At 41.0% G+C, this 16,560-nt stretch overlaps 1 protein-coding gene across 1 annotated transcript in view; it reads right to left on the bottom strand.

Annotated features, from left to right (window-relative positions):
- ABCA3 (ATP binding cassette subfamily A member 3) overlaps window positions 1-14,955 on the bottom strand; it is a 211,043-nt gene extending 196,088 nt beyond the window's left edge. Inside the window, exon 1 of the mRNA XM_033914147.1 lies at window positions 14,810-14,955. The gene's annotated coding sequence lies outside the window, so the exon portion shown is untranslated. The remainder of the gene's footprint in view (window positions 1-14,809) is intronic.
- Window positions 14,956-16,560: the final 1,605 nt, after the last annotated feature.

The raw sequence follows: 16,560 nt of genomic DNA, 5'->3' as shown, positions 1-16,560 counted from the left end.
GGATGGAAGGAATTGAATGAGAAGATGAGGAAAGCAGAAACCAGACAAAGATAGAAAAAAAATTCTATTTCATTTCTATTTCATTTCTATTTCATTTCTATTTCATTTTCTTTTTTGCTTTAGGATAAAGTAGTACATTAGTTGTGTTGATAAAAATTTATAAACAAAGCCCTGCCAGCTGAACATCTTTCTCTAGTTCAGCAGCCAGAACTTTGATTTATAAGGAAGGAATAAGCTAAATATTGCAGTACTGAGGCTTATATAGATGCTGATGGGACAGTGACGGGGCGGTGAAGGGAATGGCAGTGACAGGGCGGTGAAGGGGCCGGTGGGCCGGGGACAGGGCAGTGATGGGGACAGATTTTTCCCCCATGTCATTCTCTAATTCCAAGTGTGCCGCGGCACACTGAAGAGGAAGAGAGGCACCTGCCAGCTGACTTCCCTATGCGGTACAGCACCAGTACTGCCCAATTCGCCGAAGGCCTGCATGTTTACCCCCTTTTCTCTAGCGTCCTCCGGCTTCCCCCCTGGCCTCCCGGTCTTACCTTTAAAGCTAATTACAGCAGCCTGCAGAGGATCGCCTGTAAGTAAAATGATTTTCAATGTAGTGATTGAAAGGTGTCATTTTTGAGAATTTATATTTGCTTTGTATATTGTGTGTATATGAAAAATGAATGGAAAAAATTGCATTACAATTAGTAAAGGGGCTAGAATCTGGGGCAGAGCTTGGGTGGGCCTAGGGAAGTCTGTGGTTGGGGTACTCAGTTGATATTTGTTAGACTCAGGGGGTACTTATCTTGAAGTAGTTGAGAAACACTGCTGTAGGCAATCAGCTGGCGCCAGTGCCTCTTCCTTCCATTTGGCCCTCTTCCCTGCTGGCACCCCCTACTGGTGTCTCAGGGCCCATCTGGAGGGCCTCTGCACATGTGCAGACGTCAACATGATGCCATACATATGTGTGATGTCATCACTGCAACATCCACGCTCTTCTGGGTGCCTCAAGCTGTGGCCACTACCTTTAGTGTGCTCTGGCTCAAGAAAGTTTGAGACACACTGCCCTAAACCTTTGGGCCAGAGGCACATGCCTAGTTTCCCTACGCCTTAATCCAACACTGGAGACAGCATTGCTGACTTCTAAAATATATGTTTTGCAGAACTGAAACAATGGTTGCACAATCAATGCTAGTTATACATAGGTATGAGAACGCTATCAGCAGAACATATGAAAAATAGTAATAAAAACAAGCACATTTTTGTGTGTCATTAGCTGACCTTAGGGCTAAAGTACAGACATCTGGTGCTCTACCACCATTCACCTATTCCAATAAAAATAAAAAACCCAAATGAGCTTCAAAAAGACTTCAGGGCATTGACATGGCAGATGTGGTTCAATGTGGATAAGTGTAAAGCGATGTATGTCGGTAGCAAAAATCTCATGCACGAATACAGGATGTCCGGGGCGGTACTTGGAGACCTCCCAGGAAAGGGACTTGGGCGCACCATGGCCCGGTACAGCGGCATAATAACCTTCTCCGATCTGTTCACGATTCCCTTCTTTATCATTCCTAGCATTCTGTTCGCCCTTTTCGCCACTGCCGCACATTGCGCGGATAGCTTCATCGACTTGTCGATCAGAACTCCCAACATAAGAACATAAGAAGTGCCTCTGCTGGGTCAGACTAGAGGTCCGCTCGTGCGGCGGCCCAACAGGTCCAGGACCTGTGTAGTAGTCCTCTATCTGTACCCCTCTATCCCCTTCTCCTTCAGAAAATTGTCCAATTCCTTCTTGAACCCTAATACCGTACTCAGAGGGCGCGATAGGAGAGTACAGTCTGACGATGGTCTGACCCAGCAGCGGCAATTCTTATGTTCTTATGCAGCCATGCCCGTCATTAAATGTGGCTAGCAATAAATAGGTCACTTTGAGATAGCTCTCATCCAATTGAGGAACTTTTAAGAATTATGTTTCCTGCAATTGCTGCGGCCCCAGACCTAGGGACAAAAAAAATGGGCAATTCTATCTATACATACAAATAGGATAGTCACAGATACCCTAGAAATACTGTTAGAAGAAGGCATTTACTCACCATCACATACTGCCTGAGAGCCCTGGACTGTTCATATGATGGTATCTATTTACATCAGTTTAAGCACCACTAAACAATAACATATTTCAGTGATTTCCAGAATCAATTATATTACTGTATATCAATCATGCTCCAACCCCCTAACACAAATGTATTCCATCAACAGATATATCTCCCAACAACTGATCTGCTCATCTAAAACTATATCTTTCTCATTTAAATGTTCCCCAAACACTATCTTTCCTGGTCCACTGTAGCCAGATTGTTTGGATGGTAGAAATTTGTTAATTTCTTTAATAAAACTAAGATCAAGACCTGGTGATAAGACTGTCAATCTTATAGATACAGGGAAAACCGAAAGCATAAAATAATAAAAACTAAAAAAGTTTAAAAAGCTCTTCATACATGACTGGTAACCAATGCAGATCTTATATCGCGGTAACACGACCATTCATCTGCAACCCATCCAATAGACGTGCGCAGCATTTTGTAACCATTTCTTAAACTTTCTTATTTGAGGATGCTTTCGGATAAAACTGTCCTTTTTAGGACTAAACAATTGTCAGTCTTTCCCTTCCTACTGTTTTTTCCCTTTAAATGTGCTTTATTTTAAATATTGTAGTTCTTCCCTTTTCCCTATTTGTATGGAGTTTACTTTTCGGTCTTCAGTGGTTTTTCGTTTAAACATAGAAACATAGAAGATGACGGCAGAAAAGGGCTACAGCCCATCAAGTCTGCCCACTCTGCTTACTCACCCCCTGTCTATGCCCTAATGACCCAATTTCCTTATCTTGACCCTCGTAGGGATCCCACATGGGTATCCCATTTATTCTTAAAGTCTGGCACGCTGTCTGCCTCAATCACCTGCACTGGAAGCTTGTTCCAATGATCAACCACTCTCTCTGTGAAGAAATACTTTCTGGTGTCGCCATGACATTTTCCGCCCCTGAGTTTGAGCAGGTGCCCTCTTGTGGCCGAGGGTCCCTTGAGAAAGAAAATATCATCTTCCACTTCGACACATCCCGTGAGGTACTTAAATGTTTCGATCATGTCTCCCCTCTCCCTACGTTCCTCAAGAGTGTAGAGCTGCAATTTGTTCAGTCTCTCTTCGTACGAGAGACCCTTGAGCCCCGAGATCATCCTGGTGGCCATCCGCTGAACCGATTCAATTCTGCCCACATCTTTACTGTAATGTGGCCTCCAGAATTGCACACAGTACTCCAGATGAGGTCTCACCATGGCCCTGTACAACGGCATTATGACTTCAGGCTTTCGGCTGACGAAACTTCTATTGATACAACCCAATATCTGCCTTGCCTTAGATGAAGCCTTCTCCACTTGATTGGCAGTTTTCATGTCTGCACTGATGATTACTCCTAAATCTCGTTCTGCTGAAGACCTAGTTAAAGTTTCTCCGTTCAAGAAGTACGTCCTGCATGGATTTCCGCTTTTGAGGTGTATGACCTTACATTTCTTAGCATTGAAGCCTAGCTGCCAGGTTGAGGCAATTTTTAATGATTTCCCCTTTTTATTATTGCTGTACACCGCCTAGAAATTTGTATAAGCGGTATAACAAACTTTTTAATAAACTTGAAACTTGAAAGACCCCTTCCAGCAAAGTATTGCCACAGGCCAAGGTTCTTCAATGTGCAGTCCCAGAGCCCTCTAGCTGCTCCATTGTCTTTCTGGATTTTTCTTTTCTTTTTTGCTGCCTCACTACTCAGGCCAGAAAGGGGAAACTGGATAAGGGGAAAGAGTTGTGTGCTTGAAGGATAATGCTTTTCTCAATAGACAAAAGAGAATGCATTTGGAACTGCTCAAAACCTTGAGAATATACCCCAATGAAGTTTGAAGGTGGGCTTGCTGGAATGGTTCTCATCAAAACACACTGGTCAACACTGTTGTGGTCCTGCATGGGAAGAAAGTTGGCAGCTTTCATAGTAACACAGTAGATGACAGCAGATAAAAGACCTGTATGGCCAATCTAGTCTGCCCAACAAGATAAATTGATAACATAATAGTTTGCTTGGAATGTTCAGTATTTTGAATAATCAATCAATGGTGCTCATAAGATGTATAGTTGACAGTTGTAAAAGACTATAGTTTTAACAGTATAGAATGAGGCTCATACTCAACTGACATCTAGGTATTTCACTGAGTCAGGAGATGCGAAGGAAATGAAAAGCAGAAGCTATCACCTGTAAGAAGAAAAAACACAAGGAAAACCAGACAGGGTGGGTTTCTAGACTAATTTGGTATGATTAAAGCAAGAAAATATCAGGTAAGATAACTTTTCCTACCTTTTTGTCTTTACCAAACCAGCCCAGAATGAATGGGATTTAGTACAGCAGTGTTCCAATTAGGACAGAGAAGGATCAAACTGCATTGGTGAAAGGGAGTTCTGAAGGCAACCATCTATGAGCAAGCCTACTCATTGAAGTGCCAAGGTATTGACAAAGCCATCATCTAGGACAGTTAAGATGTTTAATGACTACAGCAAGAATTCTTGTCATCAAATGTATTATGAAGCCAAAAGGTATGAACCAAAACACAATGAGATACAAGGGAAAGAACAAACAGGAAAATAGGCCCAGAATAACTAGCAATGTTTTAGCTCAAGGACACCATAGACATGAAATGGTGAAGGTTCATGACTCTCAAATGAGGAGATATACTAAACTTAAGTTACATCTGACAGAGGAGGTCTGCATAAAATAGAAGATTAGAAAGACAGTAAACAAGGGGCCAAGAGGAAGGACACCCTAAATTAATCTATAAGGGAACCAGAGGAAATACAAAATGAAGCAGAGAATTCTAGCCATCAGGAAAAGGGAATAGAGGCTGTGATGAAAGTGGTAGCTAGAGCAATAGACTTGCAAGCCACAACAGAATAAATATAAGGTGCCACTGAAGGAGATACCACTGAGAGCCAGAATGAAGCTGAAAGAAAACCTTGAGGCGAAGTTGTCAAAGCCATGCAACTAATATCTATCACCCGAGTTCTAAAGAAAGTTGCTGAGCTAGCACATTAGAAGCAGTTACAATAGGTGAGACTATGCATACAACCGTCAAAGCTGGCCCAAAAAATACATAATAAACTTCAATGCTCACAGCTCTAATAAATTTCATAAATATATCAAATTATGATTGTAAAGTGCTCAGACCCATAACCAAATACATCTATGATAACTACAGACTATGGTTGTTGTGGTACCATCACTGCTTTTTACTGTTCCAAACCACTCGCCATTTTTTTAAAAAGGTGTTATAGAATAAAAGATGTTATAGTCACTTATCTGGTATATCGAGCGGTTGATAGAAGTTCTAACACACAACCTTAGATTCAATAAAGTGCCAGTGCTCAGTGCTAATAAAAACCTTTAGCCATATCCAAACCTTTGACCCCCGACTCGAGTTTCGGTAACTCTTTCTCAGGAGGGGACACTGAATTAAAACAACACATACATATATCTAAATCACTAATAAAATACTACTTAGTTATCACATTTAACTACTTCAGGCTCTTAATTTTTCTATATATATACACCTTTCCTGCTACATTTCAATACCAATTCTCCTGTAATGGCTACAGTCATCTCGGACTGCAAAAAGATCAAGACTGAAACAGAAGCACTGGTTACAACTCTTTATTTATAGTACCATAGAGGATCCACCCATCGCACATGACGTCAAGGGGGAGGAGAGAAGGAGAACTGCCCAAGGGAATACTGATCCTAACTTATAATTGAAACCAATTATCTCCAAGTTGAGACCAGATGGAGATAAATTTTGTCAATTAAAAATAAATTTGTGTTCTTTAATCAATAAATACATAAACATAACAAAAACTCACTTATATACCGCAAATACCATTAAGTTCTATGCGGTTCACAGAGATTAGCAATACAAATGAACAAACATCCATTGTCTAACTTCCAAAAGACTCTATAAAAAGATGCATCGTTAAAGCACGTAAAAATTGTTGATATGAATTTGAAAGTGTAAATATGCGAGTCAGATCCCTAATCCATGAGCTGCCTGGAAAGACAGCAATCGTTCCTGGAATTTCTTATATTTGCATCCCTTTGCAGAAGGAAACGAGAATAGTGAATGAGATTTTCTAGAATATTTAGAATTTGTAATGATGAAAGATTCCATTAGATAATCTGGGATTAGACCAGTTAATGTCTTAAAACAAATACAGCCGAACTTAAAATTTAACCCGTGCTTCAACCGGGGAGAGGTTAAGGCAGCAAATGTGGCTCATGGAAATGCACATGCAGGCAACCTGTGTTCCAGAGAAGCAAGTGTGGTGGTGTACAATAAAGTGTCAAAGTCCAAACTGCACTTGGTATTGCTGCAGCTGAACAGACAGAACACCGTCATTAAAAGAATAAGTTGTGGCAACTGACCCTTGTTACTGCATCTGATGTTGAACCATGTATTCTGCAGCCAAGGTCACTCCTGTAACCTCAACTGCTCACATTCGCCTGTACACAATGTATATAAAGTTATCTTATGGTCCTCATATATGAAGGCATCTGCAGCTGCTGTGTTTGAAGCCACATCTGTGGACAGCAATAATGACACCATACATGGGGACCTCACATGCAATGGTGAGGTAATGTAGAATAAAGAAACTGGCACTGTGTAGCCCATAAGGAGACCTCTACTATGCTATATATAAAGAGGCTGTTATCCTGCAGCATATCAAGACACTACTATTAATCTATATTATAATGATGTTGCCACTATACAGTGTCCACAGATACTACTACCATGCAGCATAAAAGAACACTGTACCATGTATAGTACAAATCCAAAAGTCCAGACTGCTCGGGGATTGGGTCATTCTGGATTTTCAAGATCCTCAGACAGTACTTTTAAAATTAAAATTTAAGGAATAAAGAACAGATGAGCCAACCATTTATTCACTAACCAATACATAATGCTTTATTTAACAAAATAGGTATATTTACAGGAAAACATAGAAAAACTAAAATATATCTCACTAATAGTCCAAAGGAAGGCGATGAAAAGGGTAAAGGGTTTGAACCAAAAGTAGTATGAGAAGATATTGGAAGACCTAAATATGCATACTCTGGAGGAGAGGAGGGACAGGGGAGATATGATAGACGTTTAAATACTTGAAAGGTATTTATATAGAACCAAATCTTTTCCAGAGAAGAAAAAAAAAAAAGGTAAAACTAGAGGGCATAATTTGAGGTTATGAGGAGGAAGACTTAGGAGCAATGTTAGGAAATTATTTTTAGAGAGAGTGGTAAATGCCTGGAATGCCCTTCTGAGGGAAGTGGTGGAGAGGAAAAACGGTGATGGAATTAAAAAAAAGCGTGGGATAAAAATAGAGGATCTCTAATTAGAAAATGAAGGATGTAAATTAAAGAACTAAGGCTGGAATTGGACAGACCTGCACGGTCTGTGTTCCATATATGATGTTTCATTGTAGGATGGACTGGGGTGGGCATCAATGGGAACTCCACTAATATGAACATGAGGTTGTTACTGGCCAGACTATAAGGTAGATATCCTGCAAACAACAGGATGGTTGGATAGGTTGGAGTGAGCTTGGACAGCAACTTCAGCATTTGGAACCTAGGACAATACCAGACTTTACAGCCTACAGCCCAGAAATATCAAAGAGACAAGTTAATCTAATCATAAGAACATAAGAATTGCCGCTGCTGGGTCAGACCAGTGGTCCATCATGCCCAGCAGTCCGCTCATGTGAGGCCCTTAGGTCAAAGACCAGTGCTCTAAATGAGTCCAGCCTCACCTGTGCACGTTCCAGTTTAGCAGGAACTTGTCCAACTTTGTCTTGAATCCCTGGAGGGTGTTTTTCCCTATAACAGACTCTAGAAGAGCGTTCCAGTTTTCTACCACTCTTTCGGTGAAGAAGAATTTCCTTGTTTTTGTATGGAATCTATCCCCTTTTAACTTTAGAGAGTGCCCTCTCGTTCTCCTTACCTTGGAGAGGGTGAACAACCTGTCTTTATCTACTAAGTCTATTCCCTTCAGTATCTTGAATGTTTCGATCATGTCCCCTCTCAGTCTCCTCTTTTCAAGGGAGAAGAGGCCCAGTTTCTCTAATCTCTCGCTATACGGCAACTCCTCCAGCACTTTAACCATTTTAGTCGCTCTTCTCTGGACCTTTTCGAATAGTACCATGTCCTTCTTCATGTACAGCGACCAGTGCTGGATGCAGTACTCTAGGGTGAGGGCGCACCATGGCTTGGTACAGCGGCATGATAACCTTCTACAATCTGTTCGTGATCCCCTTCTTTATCATTCCTAGCATTCTGTTCGCCCTTTTCACCGCTGCTGCACATTGCGTGGACGGTTTCATCGAATTGTCGATCAGAACTCCCAAGTCTCTTTCCTGGGAGGTCTCTCCAAGTACCACCCCGGACATCCTGTATTCATGCATCAGATTTTTATTACCAACATGCATCACTTTACACTTAAAACAATAAATAAATTGGAGAAAAATTATATTCATAAATTCACCTAACTTATAATATATCAAAATAAAGTGAATATAATTATAAATTATTCATCAAAAAATAGAAAATATATATAATAAAATATGTATTAGAGTGCTCAGTGTGAAATCTTATTCAAAACCAACAGGTTTAAGGAATAAAGATGTATTGTAACTACATCATTGCACTCACCTGCCTACCTACCCTTCAATACTGGTTAAATCAAATCTGACTCAAAAGATATCAAGCAGTGTAAAAAGTACTTAGCTGGATCCTGAAGAAGATGAGATCAGATGATAATTACAAAGTCCAATGTTGTTACACTCATCTTCACAAGATGGAAATATAAGATTGAGTACTTGTAAGTTGTTGCAGGTGCTAACAATCATGCAACGAACTAATCCATATTGGTAACGCTGGCTTTGAAAAAAGTATTATAAAAGTGAGTCCCCAAAACAAAAAAGTTGTTTTAACTGCTTCTACAAAGATCACCATGTATCCAAAAACTCCAAAACTCCACTACGTGAAAAATTGAAATATCCAAAATCTCCTCAAAAAATTGAAATATCCAAAATCTCCTCAACACCGATCGTGTTTCACTATGAATTGCTTCATCAGGAAGAAACAATGTAAACTAAACAAAACATATGAAAAAATGCAGTTAACAAACAAATAACATATCAAAAAGAACGTATAAACTCAAAAATAAAAATTACCCTCAGACCTCCTAATGGAGGAAGCACGCCGCCAGAGAATCTCAGCAGAGATGACTGAAACAACGTAAAACGTAAAGACATTTATAGGAACGTCAAATGATCACGTGATGAACGACGTGAAATTGGTAAATCAATATATGTAAAAGAGAACAAAAACTGGATAATTATCTAATGGTCCATTCTATTTCTTTGTTAAGACCATTAGGTGTTACTGTTTTCCAAGAATAAATTATCATCTGATCTCATCTTCTTCAGGATCCAGCTAAGTACTTTTTACACTGCTTGATATCTTTTGAGTCAGATTTGATTTAACCAGTATTGAAGGGTAGGTAGGCAGGTGAGTGCAATGATGTAGTTACAATACATCTTTATTCCTTAAACCTGTTGGTTTTGAATAAGATTTCACACTGAGCACTCTAATACATATTTTATTATATATATTTTCTATTTTTTGATGAATAATTTATAATTATATTCACTTTATTTTGATATATCACTTTACACTTATCCACGTTGAATCTCATTTGCCATTTCTCGAGCTTGATTATGTCACATTGCAGATCTTTGCAATCCCTCCTGTGTCTTCACTCTGAATAACTTCATAACGTCCGCAAATTTAATCACCTCACTCGTAAGAATGTCCAGATCGTTTTTAAAGATTTTGAAGAGCACAGGTCCAAGCACCGAGCCCTGCGGCACCCCACTGGTGACGCTCTTCCAGACCGAGTATTGTCCATTTACCCCCACTCTGTTTCCTATGCTCCAACCAGTTTTTAATCCATGTGAGTATTTCACCCTCAATTCCATGGCTTGCAATTTTCCGAAGTAGTGGTTCATGTGGAACCTTGTCGAATGCCTTCTGAAAATCCAGATATACAATGTCAACCGGGTCTCCCTTGTCTATCTGCTTGTTTACTCCCTCGAAGAAGTACAGCAAGTCATCAAGATCTGCCTTTGCTGAAACCGTGCTGGCTGGTCCTCAGACCATGTCCATCAAGGTGATCAATGATGCGGTCCTTTATCAGCGCCTCTACCATATTTCCCGGTACCAAGGTCAGACTCGCCGGTCTGTAGTTTCCCGGATCTCCCCTCAAAACCTTTTTTGAAGATCGGTGTTAACATTCACCACCTTCCAGTAATCCGGAATCTTTCCTGATTTGATTAACACATTGACTATTAGTTGAAGCAGTTCAGCTATAGTTCCTTGATGACCCTCGGATGGATGCCATCCGGTCCCAGGGATTTATCGCTCTTAAGACTATCAATCTGCCTGCATACCTCTTCTAGACTGACCGTCAACCCTGTCAGTTGCCTGTCTTCATTTCCAGCATATAGCCTGATGGGTTCCGGTATGCTGTGTATATCCTCTTCGGTAAATACAGACGCAAAAAAATGTGTTCAGTTTGTTGGTGATTGCTTTGTCCTCCTTTAGTACTCCCTTTATTCCATGGTCATCCCAATGGTCCCACCGATTCCTTCGCGGGTTGTTTCCTCTTAATATATCGAAAGAACGGCTTGAAGTTTTTCACCTCCTTGGCTATTTTTTCCTCATATTCTCTTTTGGCCCCTTTACCGCCTTATGGCACCTGCGTTGATGTTGTTTGTGCTTATTCCAGTTTTCGTCCGTTTTTGACCTTTTCCATTCCTTAAACGAAGTTCTTGCTCTGATCGCTTCCTTCACCTCTACAGTAAGCCAAGATGGTTCTTTGTTCTTTTTCCTCTTGGATCTCTTGTTGATACATGGTATATATAGATTTTGCGCCTCGGTGACTGTGTCCTTAAAAAGGGACTAAGCTTGCTCTAGCGTTTTTACAGTGCTTATCCTCTTCTTAATCTTCTTCCCCACCATGTGTCTCATCCCTTCATAATTCCCTTTTCGGAAGTTCAGTGCCATGGCCGTTGTTCTGGACCGATGTTTCGCCCCTACATCCAGGTCGAAGCGGATCATATTGTGATCGCCGTTTCCCAGCATCCCTTCTACTTCTATACCTTGTGCCTGTCCTCGCAGTCCATTTAGAATTAGGTCCAAAATTGCATTTCCTCTTGTATTTTCCTTGACAAGTTGTTCCAGGATGCAATAGTCTACAGTTTTCAGGAACTTGGTCTCTCTAGCACAGCCAGATGTGCCTAGGTTTTAGTCTATCCACCGGATAGTTGAAGTCACCCATGACAACTGCATTGCCTCCCTTGCAGTTGCGTTTAATCTCATCCGTCATTTCTCCATCAATTTCTTTGGACTGCCCTGTTTCCGTCCCCACAAGCTTAGTCCTTATCCCCATCCCTTCCCCAAGAGCATAGTCCCCATCCCCACCCCGTCCCCGTGAGCTCAGTCTGATCCCATCCATACGAGCTTCAAATAGTTATGATTTTATATTGAAATCATTTTATTAAAATATAAAAAACAATATTCAGTACAATTGTCATTTTATAAAATCACAAATACAGAACAAGGATCAACAAAAGCCCTGTCTCCCCTCCCCCTCACAAATATCCCCTTCACTATCAAGAAAACTGAAGCAGCAAAATTACTAAAAAATGCTACATAGATAAATCATGCTAATAGAATACCTCAGTCACACATGGCAGGAATAGTGTTAGGGAAACTGCCTCCTAGCCAGAAAAAGGACTAAGCCAGCTGGAAGCTAAAGAAGCACAGCCTAATAGTGGGCTTTGTGGACCCCAGTTATGTCTAACACCAGCTTTGGCAGGATACACATTTCAAATTTGATATATTCTAATCACAAAATAGAAAATAAAATTACTTTTTCTACTTTTTGTTGCCTGGTCTTTTTATTCTTCATATCACATTAGTTTCAAGCTCTGGATTTTCCTTGCTTAGAACTCTGGCCCCGATATTCTAAACGTATTGTGCCTTTAACAATCAATATAGTCTGGAGTTCCTTTGTTTTCAAGCGGATTTCCTAGGACATCAAGCCGCTTTGTGGTATAAATTATTATCTGGATATGTGAATAAAACACCAAAAAATGGTCTTAGAGACATTTGGAGTATTGAGATAAGGCAGCAAATTTCTGCATCTCAATGGCCACAATTTGGCCTTGGAGAATGAGATGTACAATGTCAGCATCTATGAGGCAACATCTCAGAGAGAACGTGAACATGAAGATGCTCAAGGCCCAGCACAGAAGAGGAGGCTGATCTTCGGGCACTGGCACCAACACACAGGACATGCCGGTGCCGAAGACGAGCTGAAAGTAAGAAGCGGGTTCAGGTGGGTCTGGGGGACTTCAGGTCGCGGCAGGGGGTATTGGGTCACGGGAGGGTGCCTGATTGCAGGGGGGGGAGGGTGCCTAATCGCGGGGGGGGCCTTTGGGGGGAGCAAAGCCGGTTCTCGGGGGGAGGGGGGAATAGAGCAGCACCGCTGGCCTCGGGGGGGGGGGGGGGGGGGGGGTAGGAACGTATTAAAGCGAGTTTCCATTATTTCCTATGGGGAAACTCGCTTTGATATACGAGTATTTTGGTTTACGAGCATGCTTCTGGAACGAATTATGCTTGTAAACCAAGGTACCACTGTATTTTAACTTCTGATGCACATAATGGCTTTGCACAGTCTTTTCCGTGCTTTGTAGCATTCTCTGATAATACTATGTAAATGTAGTACAATGAGGTCATTAATATTAAAATGAGCACTCTGGGCGATGTCCAGACATTGCCCAATAATGCACAAAATGAAGCACTGACCATTAACGCTCCAAGATTACCAACAGATCTGGAGGTGCCAGTAGTGTTGAACCACAGGTGTTAAAACAACACTTAAACAATTTTTTCAGTAGCCGCTCCCAATTGTGAAACGCCCTACCCCTGACCCTGAGACAAGAAAATAACCGCAACAACTTTAAATCTAGTCGTAAAACATTTCTTTTCTAAGATGCTTATGAGATCTATTCCTAGGTCTCTCTATTCATAAGACTGAGACAATAGGCCTAACATTAAAGACTCCCTTTATCCTATCCCAGAGGTCTCAAACTCAAACCAGTTGCAGGGCCACATTTTGGATTTGTAGGTACTTGGAGGGCCGCAGAAAAAATAGTTAATGTCTTATTAAAGAAATGACAATCTTCCATGAGGTAAAACTCTTTATAGTTTATAAATCTTTCCTTTAACTGTTAAAGGAAAGATTTATAAACTATAAAGGGCTCCTTTTACAAAGCGTTAGTGGCTTTATCGCACACAACTTTATCACATGCTAACCCCTGCGCTAGCCGAAAAACTACCGCCTGCTCAAGATGAGGTGGTAGCGGCTAGTGCGGCCGGAAGTTTAGCACGCGCTATTACGCATATTAAACCGCTAACGCGGCTTCGTAAAAGGAGCCCAAAGAGTTTTACCTCATGCAAAATTGTCATTTCTTTAATAAGACATTAATTATTTTTTCTGTGACCCTCCAAATACCCTATTTTTTTTCTGTGGCCCTCAGAGTTAAAGTATTTGTTTCATATTCTGTCTGCTGCACTTATATTATTTTTTTTTTTACCTTGTCTTTAGATATTCAAATTGTCCACCATTTAAATATTATTGGGAGAAACAGTCTACAAACTGTCAGTCTCCAAAGCACTTCAAAGAGAATATGAGCAATAATTGAATCACATCTACTACTGTTGAATATTTGACCCTATTCCATTCTTTACTACCTCAACTTATCATTTTTATAGTGCTACTAGATGTACATAGTGCGTACACATTATATACAAGTGTACTTTTCTGTCCCTAGTGGGCTCACAATCTAAGAAACTGACAGAGTTTTCCCTTAATCATGCTAGGACAATTTTCAGTATATATATATTCTATATCTGCAGCGTAAAAGGATCTCTAATCTCTTTGTTGGGTTAGGCTAGTAAATTCCACTGCAATCACAACTACTTTGCAAAATGATCTCAAAAAGCAGACTTTGGTCAAGATGCATTTTTTAGTTGCGACTACAGAAGTAGATCAAGAGTTGGCTCTTCCCACATCCAATTACAGCTTAGGTACTAAAGGTAACACCAGGTCAACAGAGAGATCTCAGAAGCTTTCTACATTAAAGTGCCCGGTTGCGGATAACAAAGACGACTACGTCTCATTAGACTACGCCAATACTTTCTCTCATCCCCAAAGGTACCGAGCCACTGGAATTTCACTGCCGTCACACCCCCAACACCCCTCTTTAAAATTTATATACCACTTATAGCCTAAGTGATTTACATGCACGTACCCAAAACATTTTTCCGTCTCTGTCCCGGTGGGCTCACACTCTACCTAATGTGCCTGGGCAATGGGGGGGGGGGGGGGGGGGTTAGGTAACTTGCCCAGGCTCACAAGGAGCAGTGTGGGATTTGAACCCACAACCTCAGGCTGCTGAGGCTGTAGCTCTAACCACTGCAGCGCACACGTTCAAAGCCCGGGGGAGCCCCCTCGCTCCTTCTCTCTTCCACCATGCCCAGTGCAGTGCATCTCTCCCTCCCCAAGCTGCGATACGGCTTCTCTGCCTCATTCTCCAATTACCGTCCTACCTCCAAACTTGCTTGCGAGGGGCGCCGGCAGCTGCAGCAATTCATACAGGCCACTATGACCGGCACGGCGCTTTCCCGCTGTCTCGTCGCGCCCCACCAAAAACAGGAAGTGACATCACGGTTGGGCCACGACAAAGAGAAAGAAGTTGCGTCAGAAGAGGCTAGTCGCAAGCCGCTTATATAGCGGGTTCTAGGCGGGGACTATCGTTGAGCGTCTCCTTCCTCTGCTTAGCCTCTCTGCGCCGCTCACGGAGAGGTTGGATACGTCGGCACGTGCAGTGCAGTTCCTACACTTGCTGTCTTTGAATCTGTAAATGTAAGACCTTTCTATGCCCTATGGCTTTGACCTTTTCCTATCGCCAGTCCCATGAGGTTGGATATTTCCAAAATAACATTTTTTTAAAATCGTATAGCCCACACCATGGGACAGTAGGAATACCTTATTCCTATCCTATGTTTTATGCAGTAGGAGACCTTATATGAAAGCAAGTCAAAGAGGGAAGAGATGGTACACGGGGAAAGGGGAAAAAGAGGGAAAAAACATAGTGCACAGGGATGGGAGGGAAGAGAAATGTTGTTCATGGATAGATGGGAATAGGGGAGAAGAAAGAGGGAGATGGCACAAATGGATGGTGGAGAAGGGATGAGACAGTGTGCATGTTTAGATGGGAAGGGAATATAGTACATGGTAAAGTAGCTAGATCTGAGCAGGAAGCAGAAAAATGGAAGAAAGTTGAATATTAAAAGTTAATGCCAAAGATGGATGTAGACTGATATCAACAATAAATTACTCAGGGTATTATATTTAAACCACTGGAGATAGGAAACAGTATACTAAGTATACCAATATTCATAAAATATGCAACGTTTCTCCTATTCTTCAAACCCAAAACCTTAAAAACAGTTAAGGATTGATGCAGGGCAGAAAGTGAAAGACAGAAAACAGCAAATGGATAAGAATGCCCTGGAAACAGAGTTAGCACAGACAGAAGGAAGTTCAACCAAACATTGGGAAAAGATGAGTAGAAAAATAAAATCACCAGCGGGGCATGGTGATGTCATCAAACAAGATGGCCACTTGTAGATCGAGCTCCGCGTGCCGTGCTCTTATTTATGCAATTTCCACAGGCCATATGATCTAATATAGTCTTTTGTATTGGTGTCGCACATTGGCGGTTTTCATCTGTACAAATTGATACTTTTCATGGCTTATCTGGGTTGACACACCCTGAAAGATTATGCATTCCAGCCCCAACAGGGAGACATAGATAGAGCATATGCTTTAATGATAGAAGAATTATGCTAATAATCTCCTTTACCTCTTTTCCACATTTTCCATGTTTAGCTATGCTTTCAAGATTAATTTCTATTACCCTCCAGTTGTTTTTCCCCTAAATGTATCTCTATTTTCTTTAAAGATTGTAGTTCACCCTCCTTTCCTTTTGTACTGGTAATTATTTGTACGTATACACTGTATGTTGATTTGTATAAAGTTGTTTTATTGCTTGTTTCCCAATTTAAAATTAACAAACCAAAACTGCAGATATGTACAACGATGTAGGCAAATTTTATTGTGACAAACAAACTATATATTAAAACTTTTTTACCAGTTTATTGTCTTCAATAAAGTTCCTGAATCTTGTACATCATCTCTGCAGTCCTTTTTTTTTTATTTTGCAGCAAAAAGAATGCTAGGAATGATAAAGAAGGGGATCATGAACAGATCAGAGAAGGTTATCATGCCGCTGAAC

This window comes from Geotrypetes seraphini, chromosome 11 (genome assembly GCF_902459505.1).
Source record: "Geotrypetes seraphini chromosome 11, aGeoSer1.1, whole genome shotgun sequence".
Classification (NCBI taxonomy): Eukaryota; Metazoa; Chordata; class Amphibia; order Gymnophiona; family Dermophiidae; genus Geotrypetes; species Geotrypetes seraphini.
The sequence above is the reverse complement of the archived record's forward strand: the minus strand, read 5'-3'. Positions and strand labels throughout refer to the sequence as shown.